Source organism: Canis lupus, chromosome 4 (genome assembly GCF_011100685.1).
Source record: "Canis lupus familiaris isolate Mischka breed German Shepherd chromosome 4, alternate assembly UU_Cfam_GSD_1.0, whole genome shotgun sequence".
NCBI classification, from domain to species: Eukaryota; Metazoa; Chordata; class Mammalia; order Carnivora; family Canidae; genus Canis; species Canis lupus.
The window spans coordinates 1912312-1930292 of record NC_049225.1 but is presented as its reverse complement, the minus strand read 5'-3'; the positions used below and the strand labels follow the sequence as shown (position 1 = coordinate 1930292).

Sequence of the window (17981 nt, the reverse complement as noted above, 5' to 3'; positions counted from 1 at the left end):
CTGTGCTGTGAAGCATGTACATATGCAATTTTATAGGACACTGCTACATTTTTCTTCAAAGAAATGTCTATTTACACTCTGGACATGTGCTATTGCCAGACTTTTTGGTTCAGGCTTAATTTTAATGATCTAATGTCCTTTTTAAATTTGCATTTTTTCCCTATTTCCAGTGGATGGAGCAACTTTTTATCCACAATCATTAAGTTGGATTGGTCTGTGCAATCCCTTTATAAATAACTTTCCCATTTTCCATTTTATGTGAGAGGTAGTTTTTTATTTGTTTAGTTACTGGTTTTCTGTGTTTAACCATAATCTGGGTACATGACTATAGTACATTTCCCCCAGCCTATCATCTGCTTTATAGACTTGCTTATAATATCTTCATCTTTAAATGTCTTATCTGTTCTTTATATTTTGCATAAGACAATGTATTGCATAAAAATTGTAAAGTGTGCATATCTAAAGTATATTTCTCCATTAACTTTGCCCATCTGTGTAACCAATGAACAGATCAAGATATAGAAACATAAGCAGCCTTGAGATGCTTGAGTGTCCTGTTCTAATCACTGCCTCCACACTAGCCCTTACATTTTTTGAAACATTGTTAGCTTTGTTTGTTTCAAATTTTTATTTAAATTCTAGTTAGTTAACACAGAATGTAATATTGGTTTTGGGAGTAGAATTCAGTGATCTATCACTTCCACACAGCATCCAGTGCTCATTTCCACAAGTACCCTCCTTAATCCTGATCACCCATCTGGTCCGTCCCCTGCCCACCTCCCTCCACCATTCCTCAGTTTGTTCACTGTAAGATGGAGCTACAAAGTATTAAGCTAAGCAAAATAAGTCAAAGAAAGATAAATACCATATGATTTCATTCATATGTGGGATTTAGGAAAGAAAACAGATGAACATAGGGGAAAGAAAACAAAAGAGAGAGAGAGAGGCAAATCATGAAACAAAGTTGTAGTTTTACCTGTGTTTGAACATTTCACAAAGTGAGTTATGCAGCATGAACTCTTTCTGTCATTGATTTCACTCTTTTTCTTTGAGTTTCACACATTTTCTCTATAGATTCAGTTCATTGTCATGTAGTTTTTATTGCATGAATACAATACAACTACTATTCATATTACTATTAATATTTTGTTAAAGGTTTTGGTGATTTTTAATATTGTTTCTATAGACTTTCTTGGACATATTTTTCCAAAGTGATTTCATTACATAATCCTCTATCAGCATATCATGTGTGTGTGTGTGCTCATGTAAATTATTCCAAGTGTTCTAAGGTTCTTACTATTATATCCTGAAATAAACCCTACCTTGTTAAAGCTTTTGTTTTCTTTTCTATAACTTTGTTATATTTAGTTTACTAAGATTTTTGTTTAGGATATCTTCATCTATATTCATGAGGGAATATTATACATATATTATGCATATATATTAAATACATTGTCTAGTACATTTCTTGCTTGATTTTGATGTCAAGTTAATAACTTACAAAGTGCTTTATTTATCCTCATTCTTCTATTCCATTTTGAAACCTTGAATATTGGGCAGAATTAACATAAAATATTTTGGGACAAGTTTCTATTTGAATTATCTTAGTAAGGAATTATCTTAGTGAGGAATATTAATGCTTTTTATTTAATGAATGAGAAATATTAATTTTTTTTTCTAGAAAATTGTCCATTTTATCTAAGTTAAAAATTTAAGGTATGAATTTCTTAGGGAAAACATCTTAAATGGAGATGAGATAGAGTCTTTAAGTAAATGGATGTTCCAGAATGGAAGAGCATTGTTTGCTTAGAGTGGAAATGTAATTTCACATTATTCATAGGCTAATACTAGAGTTTGTTAATGGAGATTTGAATTTATAATTGTCATTTACCAATACCCTTTCTAAAACACATGGGAGACTAGCACTCTTGTGATTTATGGATTTGAATGTTTTGTTTCCGCAAGCTAGATATAAATTGATATTTGATCAAAGTGTATCTGGGGTTGCAATTAGATCTGTGTAGAAAATGAGAGAATTATACAGATATAAATAAGAGCATTTCAATCTGAATAAAATTATAAAGGCAGGTTTGCACTGATAAACCATAATCACTGCCAGCATTTGACATGCCATAGTCATCTCTTACTGGGCTGTTATCCCAAGAAGGCATTCTTGGGAAAAGTAAAGAATGATTATTTCCTGAACACACACCCAAAGGAAAAAAAAAAGCAGAAAGAAAAGTTCATGATCTAAGACATAAGAAAAATAATGTGATGAAAGTTAGAATTCTGCCTATAAAAGATACTGAATAAAGAAATACTGAAAATGAGAAAGGTCTTCTTCAAAATGAGAGGAAGAAAAACCTAGGCTATCTGTAACCTTTGAGTCTTTTTTTTCTCATTTGAAAAATAATAATTTGTGCTAAAAGATGTATATTATTATTTTAAATTTTGAAATTCTGTGACTATGAAATGATATTGAATCCAAAATATTTAAGATCAATATATATTGGGGCTTTGCAGGGGATTTTGCATCTTTAGATAAAGAAATGGGTTTTAATATAAAGAATTTCATGAAATAGGAGCTAGAGATGCTGGTTGGTTAAGCATAGAACACTATAAAACTTCTGAGCTGTGGGGCACCTGGATGGCTCAGTCCATTAAGCATCTTACTTGAGCTGAGGTTGTGATCCTGGCACCCTGAGAATGAGCCCCATGACTGACTTTGGCCCTCCTCCTGCTTGTGTGCACTCTCTCTCTCATAAATACATACATACCTACATATGTAAATACATACATACATACAACTTCTGGGCTGCACAATGTGAACTACTACTATATATAAAATTCAAATTAACCTATCTGATAGTAATTAGTTCCCTAGTTCTATTAAAAAGGTTTTCAGGGATGCCTGGGTGGCTCAGTGTTTGAGTGCTGCCTTTGGCTCAGGGCATGATCTGGGAGTCACGGGATCAAGTCCCACATTGGGCTCCCTGAATGGAGCCTGCTTCTCCCTCTGCCTGTGTCTCTGCCTCTCTCTCTCTCTCTCTGTGTGTCTCTCATGAGTAAATAAATAAAATAAAAAATGTAAAACCACATTAAAAAATAAAATAAAAAGGTTTTCATTTCTATCCTGGATGCAATACCAGTTAGAAAACAATCCGGAACATAGCTTAAAATTGCATAACCTCACTGTTTCCTAGGTGCTCCCAAATCTTTCATTCTTCCTTTCCTGACATTATCTTTCTTGACTGAATTGTCAAATTCTTTGACTTATGGTGTTGCACACCATGTAAACTGTGAATCCAGCTATGGCCACACTCAAAAATGAGCAAGGCCCCACCTCTGCCATCCAGGTATCCCAGAAAATTGCTGTGTTGTCCAAGCCAGTCCTATTTCATTTCCTAATTAACTCATCCCAATTTGCAGTCTCTAAGTTTGTTTGAAGCATTTATGACACCTCTTTTAGTTATTGAGATAACTAGACCAACCAGAAATCAGTGAGAATATGAGAGATGTACAAATAACCTTAAATGATTTGACATAATGGACATTTTTAGAATGCACATAAAATACTAATTATATTAGTGTTTATAATATATATATATTATATATATATATTATTATATTCTTTTCAAATGCATGTGGGACATTCATAAAAATATACCACATTGGAGCTATAAACATAAACAATTAGAAAATATTGAAATCATTCAAGTACTTCCTACAATTTTATAGGAATTAAAGTAGAAATCAATAATGAAAAGTTAACAAAAAATTCTCAAATATGTGGAAATTGGGCAACAAACAAAATAATTTCAGCCTAAGACATAGAAGAGAAATTAGATAGTATTTTGAGTTTATATAGCAATGGGAATATGACTGGAATTTTTAAACAAAGCCAAAAGAGTTGGTGATAAAGAAACTTATACCTACAAAAGACATTTAGAAAAATGGAAAATTTTAAATCAACCTAGTTTTAATGAAGAGGTTAGAAAATAATCACAAAATTATTTTAAAAGTTTGAAAAAAAAGAAAATAATAAAGACAAGAATAGAAGTAAATGAAGTCTAATTACTACTGCTGGCCATGTTTCTACTCTTTCATAAAAAAGAAATAGAATACATGAAACAGCAATTTTCAGGCATTAGGTACATGCAGGATTAGGATTACAAAATAAGATGCAATCAATTGAGGTCATATTTATGATACACTTACTTGGCTTTTCTGGAAGTACATTCTAGAGAGTGTAGAGAGGGAGGCAAAATCAAGAAGAGCACTTTACTACTGCACAATTGAGTAAAACAGATTGGAGTTTAGGGATGATGAGTCAGCTGGAATATATAAGGAATAATATGGGAGAGGAGAGAGCTACACTGAGAAACTTCTCCAGAAATCTGCATGAAAGTCCCCTTGAATCTGTTACTGAAGAATTATCTGCAGATAGGTTGTGTGAAATCTAGCATGCCAGGTGAAGTACATCTGAGCAGCTGTGAGCTGAAGAATTCCAAGGGTTTTCCAGGCCTGAGAGAGTAGTGAGTTCCAATCAACCAGAAAGGAGATATTTAATGAAATGCCCAGGTCATTCAGTGAAGGCTCCAGAGAGCTCATTCCTTAGTAGGAGGCATAGACTACCCTAGGGTAAATGCTAACTTTACACCTGCTCTAACACAGCTTAAAAACAAAGATTAAAATTACTGAGTTGATTCATAAGTTAATTTCCTGGCAAAACAAATTCAATACATCAAAGCACTCAACAAAGTTATAGTTACAATCTTCAGCATTTAAACCAAATTACTAAGTATGAAAGGAAGCTAGGAACACATGACCCATAACCAAGAGAAAAATCAGCCAATAGAAAGATGCAGACACAATAGCATTGATGGATTGGCAAATAATTCTAAAAGAACTAGTATAAATATACATAGGGTTTAGAGAAAAAATAATAAATTGAAAAGACAAGTAGAACATTTAAAAAAATCTATCACAAATGAACAATGCAATTTGTCAAATGAAAACATGTACTTGATAAAATTAATAGCAGATTGCATAAGAAAAAAAGATATTTGAGTTTGAAGATATATAAATGGAAAATATTAAAATTGAATCACAAAGAGTAAAAAGACTAAAAAATTTAACAGTTATCAATAATTTTACTTTCAGACAATATATATAAAATTTGAGTCACAATGGGTGTGTCAGAAAAAACACACTTGAAATATTAACAATTTTTACTAAATTTGATGAGAAGTAGAAATCCACAATTCGATGATCACCAAATAGATTAAATACAAAGAAAAAACACACTAAGCAAAGTATATCATAATCAAATTGTGTAAAACCAATTGATGCCAACAAAAAAGAAACATAATACAAAGAGAAAAAATATAAGAATAAACAATATTCTTATAAGAAGGAAAACAAGCCAGACTATTATGGAACCATATGTGTAAAGTGCTGACACAAAAGCCTTGTTACCTCAAAATTTAATATGACAGAACATATCCTTCAAAAATAAAAGTGAAATAAAGACATTTTTATTCAAACAAAAGTTTAGAGAATAAGTAGTATATCTGAACTGCAAGAAATGAAACAAGAAATTCTTTAGGGGTGGGGCACCTGGTTGGTTCAGTCAGTTAAGCAACTGACTCTTGACTTGGTCTCAGGTCATGATCTCAGGGTCTTGGGATTGAGCCTCCACATCAGTCTCCATGTTCAGCAGGAAATCTGCTTGAGATTCTCTATCTCCTCCTCCTTCTGCCCCATCCCTTGTTCATATGCTCCCTCTCTCTCTCTCTCTCTCTCTTTCTCTCTCTCTCTCTCAAATAAATAAATACATCTTTTAAAACAGAGTTTCTTTAGAGGAAAAGAAAATAATATCAAGTGGAAACATATATCTGCAAAAATAAATGAAGCATGCTAGAAATAACAAATGTTTGGATTAATTAAAAGATTTTTTTCTGATTTTTAAAAGTCCATAAAGAAATATGTACTGTTTGAAGAAACGTAATATCAATGAAAATACATTGTGAGGCTTTAACACATATATAAATAATATGTTTGACAAAATAGCGCAAAGAATAAGGTGGGAAATGTACAGGCCACAGACTGTTACATTATACTTGCATTGATATTTTGTTAAATGAAAGTAAGAAATGATAAAGATACATACTGGAAACTTAAGAATGGAGCCTGTGAATGTTCCCTTAAAGGGCTACATGGTCAATACTTTAGACTTAGTAGCCATTCATTCTCTGTTCAGCTATTCAACCATGACATTGTAGCACAAAATCATCTTTGGGCAATTTGCAAGTGAATGGGTGTGTCTATGTTCCATTAAAATGTAATTTGCAATCTACACTGCCATCTTGAGGTCATAGTTGCTGACCTCTGCTAAACTGACTAAAAATTCAAACCAAAGGTATACTACTAAACCAATAGAAGAGATTAAAAAAAAATTAATTTGATTCAATTAAAAAGTTCAGCAAAATAGGAAGAACAAAGTAAAGAGGACAGCAGAAAACAAATAGCAAGTTGGTAGACTTAAAGTCTATAATATTGGTAATTGTACTATACATAAACATCCTAAACACTTAAAAAAGGAGAGATGAGGGATCCCTGGGTGGCGCAGTGGTTTGGCGCCTGCCTTTGGCCCAGGGCGCGATCCTGGAGATCCGGGATTGAATCCCACGTCAGGCTCCCAGTGCATGGAGCCTGCTTCTCCCTCTGCCTGTGTCTCTGCCTCTCTCTCTCTCACTGTGTGCCTATCATGAATAAATTAAAAAAAAATTAAATTAAATTAAATTAAATTAAAAAAAGGAGAGATGAACAGATTGTGTGAAGACAGACAACCCCATCATATGCTGTATACAAGAATCTCATTTTAAATATAAAGACACAGAAAGGTTAAAAGTAAAATGATGAAATAAGAAATACCACAAAAAAGTACAAATATCAGTGCTTATATTTATTTCAGATAAAATAGTCTTTAAACAAGTATTACTGCCAGGAATATAAATGTCCACTTTCTACTAATAAAGAGGGCAATTCATCCTAAAGATAAAACAATTCTAAACATTTTGTATGCACCTAATAACAAATCTTCAAAATACTTGAAAAAATAACTAAAAGAAGGAATTCACAAATTCAAAATTAGATTTGGAAATTTTAATGTTCTTTACTCAATATTTGAAGTATAACTTGAAGATAAGACTTAAATAGCTTATAGAAGGTTTGAACAATACTTCTAATAATTGACATTTATACTACACTCTACCCAATAGCATTAGAATACACAATTTTTTCAATGCATATAAGATATTCACACACAAAAAAGAACATGTGCTGGGCAATAGCACCTATCTCCATAAACATAAGGAGACTTAAATCACAAATAGTATAGTCTCTGATTATGAAACAGTTAATTAAAATCAATAATAGAAAAGAACCTAATTTTTTTTTTCAAATATTTGGAGCCTAAAGAATGCACATCGAAACAGTCTGTGGTAATTAGAGAGTAATTTTAATTAGAACTAAAAACAATAATCAACATATCCAAATTCATGAAAAAGAACTAGAGCCGATCTTAGAGGAAATTTTGTGATTTAAAATGTTTATATTTGACTAGAAAGAAAAGGTCTAAAATCAGTAATTTATGTTTATACTATAAGGAAATAGAAAAAGTAGTATAAATCAAATACAAAATAAGTAGAATAAAGAAAATAATAGAAATAGGAGGAGAATTACATGAAATAGGAAATGGATGTATATAGAAAAAAATAATAGAGTCAAAAATCTTTCCCTAAAATTAGTAAAATTGATAAACTCCCAATCATGAACAACGGAAATCATAAAATGTCCGATATTAGGAATGAAAGAAAGGATAGAAGTCTGTAGAGTTACAGATATTAAATGGATAGTAAGGAAATATTACAAACAACTTAATTACAATAATTTTAATAAGAGATGAAATGGACAAATTTATTGGAAGACAGCATCAAAACTGATTAAGATGACGTAGAAATAAGGAATATGAATAGCTTTATATAATTAAAAGACATTTAATTAATAATCAAATCCTCCCCAAAAGACAAAAGGACCAGATTACTCTACTTGTGAATTATTTTAAATTGTAACCAAAACATAATACTGCTATAAACAAATCATTTCAGAAAACAGAAGAGGAAGTGCTAAGGAAATCATTTTATGAGATCATTACTCTGCTACCAAAAATAAGGACATTGAAAGTAACAGTTTAATGTCAGACATGAATATAGACAACATCTCCTTAAAATATTTTGGCAAGTAGAATTCAACATTATATTCAAAGGATATTATGCTGTGCGATCAAGTTGGGTAATTCCCAGAAATGAAAGTTTAACCATCAGTTCCACTGTCATTCAGTATATTGACAAAATAAGGGGGAAAAACAAAACCAACAGACATATGGAGAACAGAAACTAACAAATTTGAAGTCCATTCAAAATGAAACTTTAGGTAATTAGGAATAGAAGGAAATTACTTCAACCTTATCAAGAGCTTCCATAAAATATTACAATTAATATCACATGTAGTGATGAATCATTGAAAACTAAGAACACTTGCAGTACAAGTATGTACTGCAGCTACTATAACTAATAAGAAAACTGAGCAAGGTTGCAGGATATAAGATGATTAGACAAAAAAATCAATGTAGTTCCATATGCTAGAAATGCACAATTGAAAAATTAAATTAATAAAAAATAACATTTATAATTGGATTAAAACAGAAATACTTAGGAACAAATATAATAAAATATTTGCAAGGACTGTATATTTTGAAAGACAAAAGGCCTTGTAAAATCTAAAAGGTGACCCTCCCTAGATCTTCTCTGCTACAGAGCTTCAATAATCTTAAAGCTGTTATCCCAAAGCATGTTTTTAGGGAACCCAAGGTAAAGAAATAATTGTTTTAATAAGATAAGAGGACATGTTTTGCAAATCATTTTATAAGGTCAACATTACCTTTTTTTCTGGATGGAGTTTATTTTCTGCATGTGCTTTGTCTAATGGAGTATATTTCCATTGATTTCCATAATGTTCTCAAGATTTTTAAATTAATTACAGCAACATGGACTAAAGAAAAAGTCAATGCAAAATGAAAAGAGGCTTTTGGAACTTTAAAGTACTTACCTGCAAATATGTGCTATTCTAATGTAAAAGAGAGAATGACTCAGAAAACCATACTAAGAGCAAGATGCTAGAGCTCAGGTCTATGTGCTTGATTGGATTTCAGAACTGCTATGGACCAGTGACTACTGCTTACAAGCCATTCCCTGTCTCACTATTTTTGAAACAAGTGTCTCTAGTAGTTTTTTGGTGCCTGTCCCACCATGTTATGCTTGATAACTTCAACACTTAGTTCACATATTTTAAAGTGAGACAACTTAAAATACCTGGGTGGGTCAGTGGTTAGGCAACTGCCTTAGACTCACGGCATGATCCTGGGTCCTGGAATCAAATCCTGAACCAGGCTCCCTGCAGGGAGACTGATTCTCCCTCTGCCTGGTTTCTGCATCTCTCATGAATAAATAAATAAATATTTTAAATAAATAAATACATATATAAATAAATAAGACTTGTACTCAAATGTCTGTATCTGATGAATGATATTTTAGGTGCCTCATTTGCACATGAACATGATGCAGATGATGAAAACCTGAACTTTTAGATAAGTCACAAATGACAGAATGCCTAGGGGTTTGGAGTGTATTTTTAAATTTTTTTTCCATTATTTTATTTTATTATATTTTATTTTATTTATTTTATTTTTTATAATAAATTTATTTTTTATTGGTGTTCAATTTACCAACATACAGAATAACACCCAGTGCTCATCCTGTCAAGTGCCCCCCACAGTGCCCGCCACCCATTCACCCCCACCCCCAGCCCTCCTCCCCTTCCACCACCCCTAGTTCGTTTCCCAGAGTTAGGAGTCTTCATGTTCTGTCTCCCTTTCTGATATTTCCCACACATTTCTTCTCCCTTCCCTTATATTCCCTTTCACTATTATTTATATTCCCCAAATGAATGAGACCATACACTGTTTGTCCTTCCCCAATTGACTTACTTCACTAAGCATAATCCCCTCCAGTTCCATCCACGTTGAAGCAAATGGTGGGTATTTGTCGTTTCTAATGGCTGAGGAATATTCCATTGTATGCATAAACCACATCTTCTTTATCCATTCATCTTTCAATGGACACCAAGGCTCCTTCCACAGTTTGGCTATTGTGGACATTGCTGCTAGAAACATCGGGGTGCAGGTGTCCCGACGTTTCATTGCATCTGAATATTTGGGGTAAATCCCCAACAGTGCAATTGCTGGGTCGTAGGGCAGGTCTATTTTTCACTCTTTGAGGAACCTCCACACAGTTTTCCAGAGTGGCTGCACCAGTTCACATTCCCACCAACAGTGTAAGAGGGTTCCCTTTTCTCCGCATCCTCTTCAACATTTGTGGTTTCCTGCCTTGTTAATTTTCCCCATTCTCACTGGTGTGAGGTGGTATCTCATTGTGGTTTTGATTTGTATTTCCCTGATGGCAAGTGATGCAGAGCATTTTCTCATGTGCATGTTGGCCATGTCTATGTCTTCCTCTGTGAGATTTCTCTTCATGTCTTTTGCCCATTTCATGATTGGATTGTTTGTTTCTTTGGTGTTGAGTTTAAGAAGTTCTTTATAGATCTTAGAAATTAGCCCTTTATCTGATAGGTCATTTGCAAATATCTTCTCCCATTCTGTAGGTTGTCTTTTAGTTTTGTTGACTGTATCCTTTGCTGTGCAAAAGCTTCTTATCTTGATGAAGGCCCAATAGTTCATTTTTGCTTTTGTTTCTTTTGCCTTTGTGGATGTATCTTGCAAGAAGTTACTATGGCCGAGTTCAAAAAGGGTGTTGCCTGTGTTCTCCTCTAGGATTTTGATGGAATCTTGTCTCACATTTAGATTTTTCATCCATTTTGAGTTTATCTTTGTGTCTGGTGCAAGAGACTGGTCTAGTTTCATTCTTCTGCATGTGGATGTCCAATTTTCCCAGCACCATTTATTGAAGAGACCGTCTTTCTTCCAGTGGATAGTCCTTCCTCCATTATCGAATATTAGTTGACCATAAAGTTGAGAGTCTACTTCTGGGTTCTCTATTCTGTTCCATTGATCTACGTGTCTGTTTTTGTGCCAGTACCACACTGTCTTGATGACCACAGCTTTGTAGTACAACCTGAAATCTAGCATTGTGATGCCCCCAGCTCTGGTTTTCTTTTTAAAAATTCCCCTGGCTATTCGGGGTCTTTTCTGATTCCACACAAATCTCAAAATAATTTGTTCCAACTCTCTGAAGAATGTCCATGGTATTTTGATAGGGATTGCATTAAACGTGTAAGTTGCCCTGGGTAACATTGACATTTTCACAATATTAATTAGGGAACTCGGCGCACTCTCCCCGGGGCGCAGGTGTCTGTTAATGTCCCCGGGAGCCCGAGGGCATCCCCGCCCTCCTGGGTCCTGCTCCACCTCCCTGCGAGCCCCTCTCCGCCCAGGAAGGTTGATGCAGCTCCTGCTTCTCCGGGACGGGGCTCTCCTGTCCTGGGGACCCTCGCCCCGGCCTCAGCCCGGCTCCTCGCGTGGCCCCTCCCCCTTGGAGGCCTTTTGTTTCTTTATTTCTTTTTCCCCGTCTTCCTACCTTGATAGAAGCGCGAACTCTTCTCACTGTAGCATTCCAGCTGGTCTCTCTTTAAATCTCAGGCCGAATTTGTAGATTTTCAGGATGATTTGAATTTTATCTAGGTAATTTGGTGGGGACAGGTGATTTGGGGACCCTACTCTTCCGCCGTCTTCCCCTCCATCTGGAGTGTATTTTTTTTATATGAGAGGGATGTGAATAGTTGTGACTAGAGAACAAACACTTTATTTTCCAAGGATGTCCATCACGTGAATAAGTCTACATGAGCCAGAATTGGCATATGATTTTGACTATGCAGGTAAAGAAGAAAACATTGAAGGTTAATTCAGCCAAAGACATTACCAATGTGTGCAAGTATACACACTCCTTAAAATAGAGCATTGGCAGTGCTGCTTAAGTAGTGGTATAAAAGTCACTTCATCTTGAAACAGATATCACCTTTATGACTGCTCTGATCAAAAGAATGCAGTATATGTAATGCTATATGACTTTAAACATTTAAACTAAGTTATAAAAATGCCATACACCTGAACTTTTCTTGGGATCTTTATTTTTAGAATCCAGCCAACATGTTGTAAGAAAGCCAAATAGCCATGTGAAAAGATATCCATAGGGCTTTTGCCACATAGCCCCAGAGAGGTCCTGCTGATAACCACAATTATCATCAGATATGTGAAGAGATATATGAGGAGATATTTGCAAATGACATATCCAATAAAGGGTTAGTGTCCAAAATATATATAAAACTTATAAAACTTAACACCCCCAAAACAATCCAATTAAAAAATGGGCAGATAACATGAATAGACATTTCTCCAAAGACAGCATACAGATGACTAATAGACACATGAGAAGATATTCAACATCACTCATCATCAAAGAAATGCAAATCAAAATACAATGAGTTATCATCTCACATCTGTCAGAATAGCTAAACTCAACAACACTTAAAACAAAAGATGTTGGCGAAGATGAGGAGAAAAGGGTCCCTCATGCACTGTTGGTAGAAATGCAAACTGGTGCAGCCACTCTGAAAAACAATATGGAGGTTCCTCAAAAAGTTAAAAATAGAACTACCCGATGATCCAGCAATTGCACTGCTGGATATTTACAATAATACCCAAATATCCAAATACAATAACACTCAAATAATAATATACTGTTTTTTTCCTACACATACATACCTATGAAGAATTTAATTCATAAATTAGGCACAGTAGGAAATTGAAAACAATGACTAATAATAAAATAGGACAAGTATGACAATCTTTTGTAATAAAAGTTATATAAATGTCTCACTCTCAGTCTTATTGCACCTTACTCTTACTCTTACTCTATTGTCACCTTACTCTTCTGGTGACTATGTGAGATGTGAGATGATAAAGTAAATGCCTACATGGTGAGAAGTGAGGTGAATGACGTAGACACTGTGACATAATGTTAGGCTAAGTTTGACCTTCTGACATTATGTGAGTAGGAAGATCACCCGCTTCTAGACTGCAGTTGACTATGGGTAACTGAAATCACAGAAAGCAATAAGGGGAAACTAATATATATATATATATATATTTTTTGCATAAACATATATATAAACACCTACAGATAAATATGTATATTTATATAAAATATATAAACATATCAAAATATATAACACATATAAATGTATAATATATTTTATATTTATATATACTTAACTTTGAGATATTTGTTTTTCCATAAACACTGCAGATCTGAATTTCTGAACTTATATAAAGAAGCAGCAGCTGTTGAATAGTTTCCCCAAAAGTGTTGCATATTAAAATACTTTCTCTAATTTCTTACTATATCTGTCTTCCAAAACCACTGGTTCTGCTCCAGTAAAAGGAATTAAGAGCCAGAGCATATCTGACTGGTTCTTAAAGACTATGACCTCCATAAATAAAAGCTCCTGCCCAGGAAGGAGAAGCAAACTATTGAAGTATGATTATTCTGGACAAAAGAGGGTAAAACAGGGATTCAATACACTGACTTACTTACCAACATCTACACTGATTATTCCCCTTTCATCCAACTCGCCTCATTTCCTCCTATCTATTGTGATTTTCAACGACATTACCTTGGGAATAGGTGAAGCAAAGGAGAAGGTGTAGATGGTGCTGGAGAAAGAATGAGCTGGACAGAGGGTCTAGGACACACAGGTCATTGCATTGGTGAGAGTTCTTATTTGTAGAAAGAGAATCCATTCTAGTAACTAGAAAGAGATTAATTAGGCCACAAAGAGAGAGGGCTGAAAAGTAGATTCTAACTCAGGGAATGATTGTTTAAAATCAATCAACATAGATTCCAAAAACATCTGAGGAGATGTTTTCCATCAGGAAGCCACCTGCCAAACCTAAAACAATGCTTCCTTGGCTGGTCATGATACATGCTGTGATCTCCTTCTAGTTCCTGCTAGTCTCCTTCTAGCTCAGTTTCAAATTATAGAGTTGGTCTTATTCATTTCAAAACAAATCCAGGCCCCTGGCCACAAGAGAATCTTTAGAAATCCTATTTGAAGTTTTTACCTTTAAAATTTGTCTTGAAAAGAAATCCTAGAAAGCACTTGAACTCAATATTTAATGAAGCAATCTAAAGACCCTGGAAACATCCCCAAGGAATTCAACAATAAAAGTTAGGTTTTCAACAATTTGGAGGCCTATTTGTATATATGTTAGGGTGGACTATAGAAACACATAAAGGAAGTAGTTCCACACAATAGAAGTTATTTTTAAATTATATAGGAAGCTAAGTTTGCAACAGATATTAAGGACTAGTGTACATTAGTTCTGACAGAGACCTAAACATGTTGGTCTGTAAACAATAGCTCGATATAATAGTAGTTTTTAAATTATTTTAACAGATCGGGATGGTTCCAGATTTACAGGAACTCTGCTATTTCCCGTGTGCGTGCCCTCTGGTGCCTCATGTGTTATTTCCATCTCAGCCCAACTGAAGAGAAAAAGAGATGGAGAAGCACATGTTTGAAAGATTCATGGGCTGGAAAGACCTGGGGGATGGGGCAGAGAAGTTTTGCTCACAAAGTATTGCTTAGAAATCACTGATTTGGCCACACTAACTGCAAAGGAGATTGGCACATTTGGATCAGCAATGTGTGCTAAGAAAAATTGAAATGGATTTTGATAAACCTAGTAATCTCTGCTAAAATATAAAGAAGGATTTGTGCAGAGGGTCATTTCAAGTGCAGGTTAGTGGACAACATGAAGCCTGCAGTGAATAGCTTAGGAAAGGCTGGAAATGGATAATTAGTATAAAATATATGACTATAAATAAATTTACAGATGAACCCAACAAAGAACAGGGCTTACAATGGGCACTATCATGAGCTAGAATTATAAAACACTTAAAACTTATGTAAGCTATTAAAGACGTCATCACAACTTGCACAATTAAAAATCCATGATTACTAATGCTACAATGAAATTTATAAAACCCTACTCAGTGTTTTGTTTAAGCCTAAGGACTGTTTTCAGATGAACATGGTAGGGTTGACTTTTGTTGAGTGAGGAGCAGAAGAAGAAGAGAAATGGTGGGCAGGAGTCATTAAGAGAAAAAAATCAAGGGGCACCGGGGTGGCTCAGTGGTTGAGCGGCTGCCTTCAGCTCAGGGCATGATCCTAGGGTCCTGGGATTGAGTCATGCACCAGGCTCCCCACAGGGAGCCTGCTTCTCCCTCTCCCTATGTCTCTGCCTCTCTTTGTGTGTCTCTCATGAATACATAAATAAAATCTTTAAAAAGAATGGAGACTTCAGAACGAATGTTCTCAGGAAAGTTTCTTACACTTTAAAGCTCAGCTGACTTCCTACTTAGATTAAAGTAGATCTATTAACAGGGTGCCTGGGTTGCTCAGTTGGTTAAGTGTCTGCCTTCAGCTGGAGGCCTGATCCTGGGGTTCCTGGGATCATGCCTCCTGCCACAGATCCCTGATTATTGGGAAGTTTGCTTCGCCCTCTGCCCTCTGCCCCTCACCCCCCATTTGTGTTCTCTCTCTCTCAAATACATAAATAAATTTTTTAAAAATATGTCTATTAAACTACCCATAGTCTCACTGATAAAGCTATTCTTTGAACCCTTAGGACACTTATAATCTTTTTTTTTAATGTTTATTTATTTATGATAGTCACACAGAGAGAGAGAGAGAGAGAGAGAGAGAGGCAGAGACATAGGCAGAGGGAGAAGCAGGCTCCATGCACCGGGAGCCCGATGTGGGATTCGATCCCGGGTCTCCAGGATCGCGTCCTGGGCCAAAGGCAGGCGCCAAACCGCTGCACCACCCAGGGATCCCTAATCTTCAATATATAACTCATGCTTAGTTTCCATGGCTTTGTTTTGGCCATGGTTTCATTTGAGTTTATGTATACTGAATAAGAACAATAATACTTGGGGATCCTTGGGTGGCTCAGTGGTTTGGAGCCTGCCTTCAGCCCAGGGCATGATCCTGGAGTCCCAGGATTGAGTCCCACATGAGGCTTCATGCATGGAGCCTACTTCTTCTCTGTCTGTGTCTCTGCCTCTCTCTCTCTCTCTCTCTCTCGCTCATGAATAAACAAATAAAATCTTAAAAAAAAAAGAACAACACTTGAGTAGTCAAAATTACTACAACATGGTACTAATAAAAATATTATTCACCTCAACTATATTGTAAATTAAATATATTGTAAATTACTTAAAGGCACAATATGAAATCCTATGCCCATGCAAAGTTATTAAAACATATATACTTAGTTAATAAAATATAATATAATAAAGGTACAAACTACAGATAATGATTTGAAGAAAAGTCTTGATTTTAGACCTCTTATATAAGTCTATCAAAATATATTCCAACAAGTGTGGCTTTTACCTCTCACAATGTTGCAATTCAACAGATGTGTATCATCCTGGAAAAGAATGACAAAGTATTAAGGACAACTCAGATAAAGAATACTTAATTAAACAAGCTGGCACTGATTTTGTTCAAAAACTCAGATTGAGGGCAGCCCGAGTGCCTCAGCAGTTTAGCACTGCCTTCAGCCCAGGGTATGGTCCTGGAGGCCCAGGATTGTGTCCCCCATCGGGCTCCCTGCATGGAGCCTGCTTTTCCCTCTGCCTGTATCTCTGCCTGCCTCTCTCTCTCTCTCTTTCTCTGTGTCTCTCATGAGTAAATAAATTAAATCTTTATTTGTTTATTTGAGTGTATTTGTTCCAAAACACCCATCATAAATAATGGGGGTGAAAATCAACACTGGAAACAGTCCTACTAAAGTTTTACTAAACTCAGGAACAAAACAAATACGCCCCTAGCATTTTATGATATATTAGACAGTGAGATTATAATATAATTATGCAAAAGAGAGAAGTAGTTGGTATCAAAATACAAAAAGGGAAGCGAAAATATTCTATTTCTACAGATATTATTTTACATATGGAAATCCTAAAAGGATCAACTCAATACAATCAATGTTCAGAAATCAGTAGACTTATATATGCAAACAGAAACAAGGAAGAAGTTTGGGCAAAATGGGTGAAGGGGAGTAAGAATGTTATGGAATGAATAACTCATGGGAATAAAGGACACAGACACAAATAAATAAGATCTTAAAATAAAAAGGTTTTGTTGGCTATCTATCATATGATTCAGATTATATGATGTTTTGGAAAGGGCAAAATTATGGAGACAGTAAAAAGATCAGTGGTTGGGGGAAGGATGGGATGGGCAGGTGAAGGAAAAAATAGAGCAGGGAGGATTTTTAGGGCAGTGAGAATACTCTGTATCATACTATAGTAGATACATGTCATTATATATTTGGCTAAACCCATATACAACACCAAGAATGAACCCTAATGTAAACTTTGGACATTGAATGATTATGATGTGTTAGTGTGGATTATTTGGAACAAGTGAACCATTCTAATGGGTATGGTTATAATGGGGGAGGCTGTGCATGAGGAGGTGGTATATGGTAAAGCCCCATACCTCCTCTTAATTTTGCTGTGGACCTAAAGCAGCTCTAAAAATAAAAATTCCTTATTTTTTTAAAAAAGATTTATTAATTCATTTGAGAGAGAAAGAAAAAGAGAACAGAGGGGAAAAGGTCAGAGGGAGAGGAAGAGAGAATCTTAAGTGGACTCCTCTCAGAGTGGGAAGCCTGACATGGGGCTTGATCTCATGGCCCTGACATCATGACCTGAGCCTAAACCAAGAGTCAGACAACTGACTGAGCCACCAAGGTGCCCCTAAAAATTCCTTTA

General features: G+C 35.1%; 1 long non-coding RNA gene across 1 annotated transcript in view; it reads right to left on the bottom strand.

Moving 5' to 3' along the window:
• Positions 1-17981, bottom strand: part of LOC119871430 — a 141112-nt gene that overhangs the window by 47056 nt on the left and 76075 nt on the right. The window contains exon 4 of the long non-coding RNA XR_005357706.1: positions 16594-16630. This is a non-coding gene — a long non-coding RNA (uncharacterized LOC119871430). The remainder of the gene's footprint in view (positions 1-16593; positions 16631-17981) is intronic.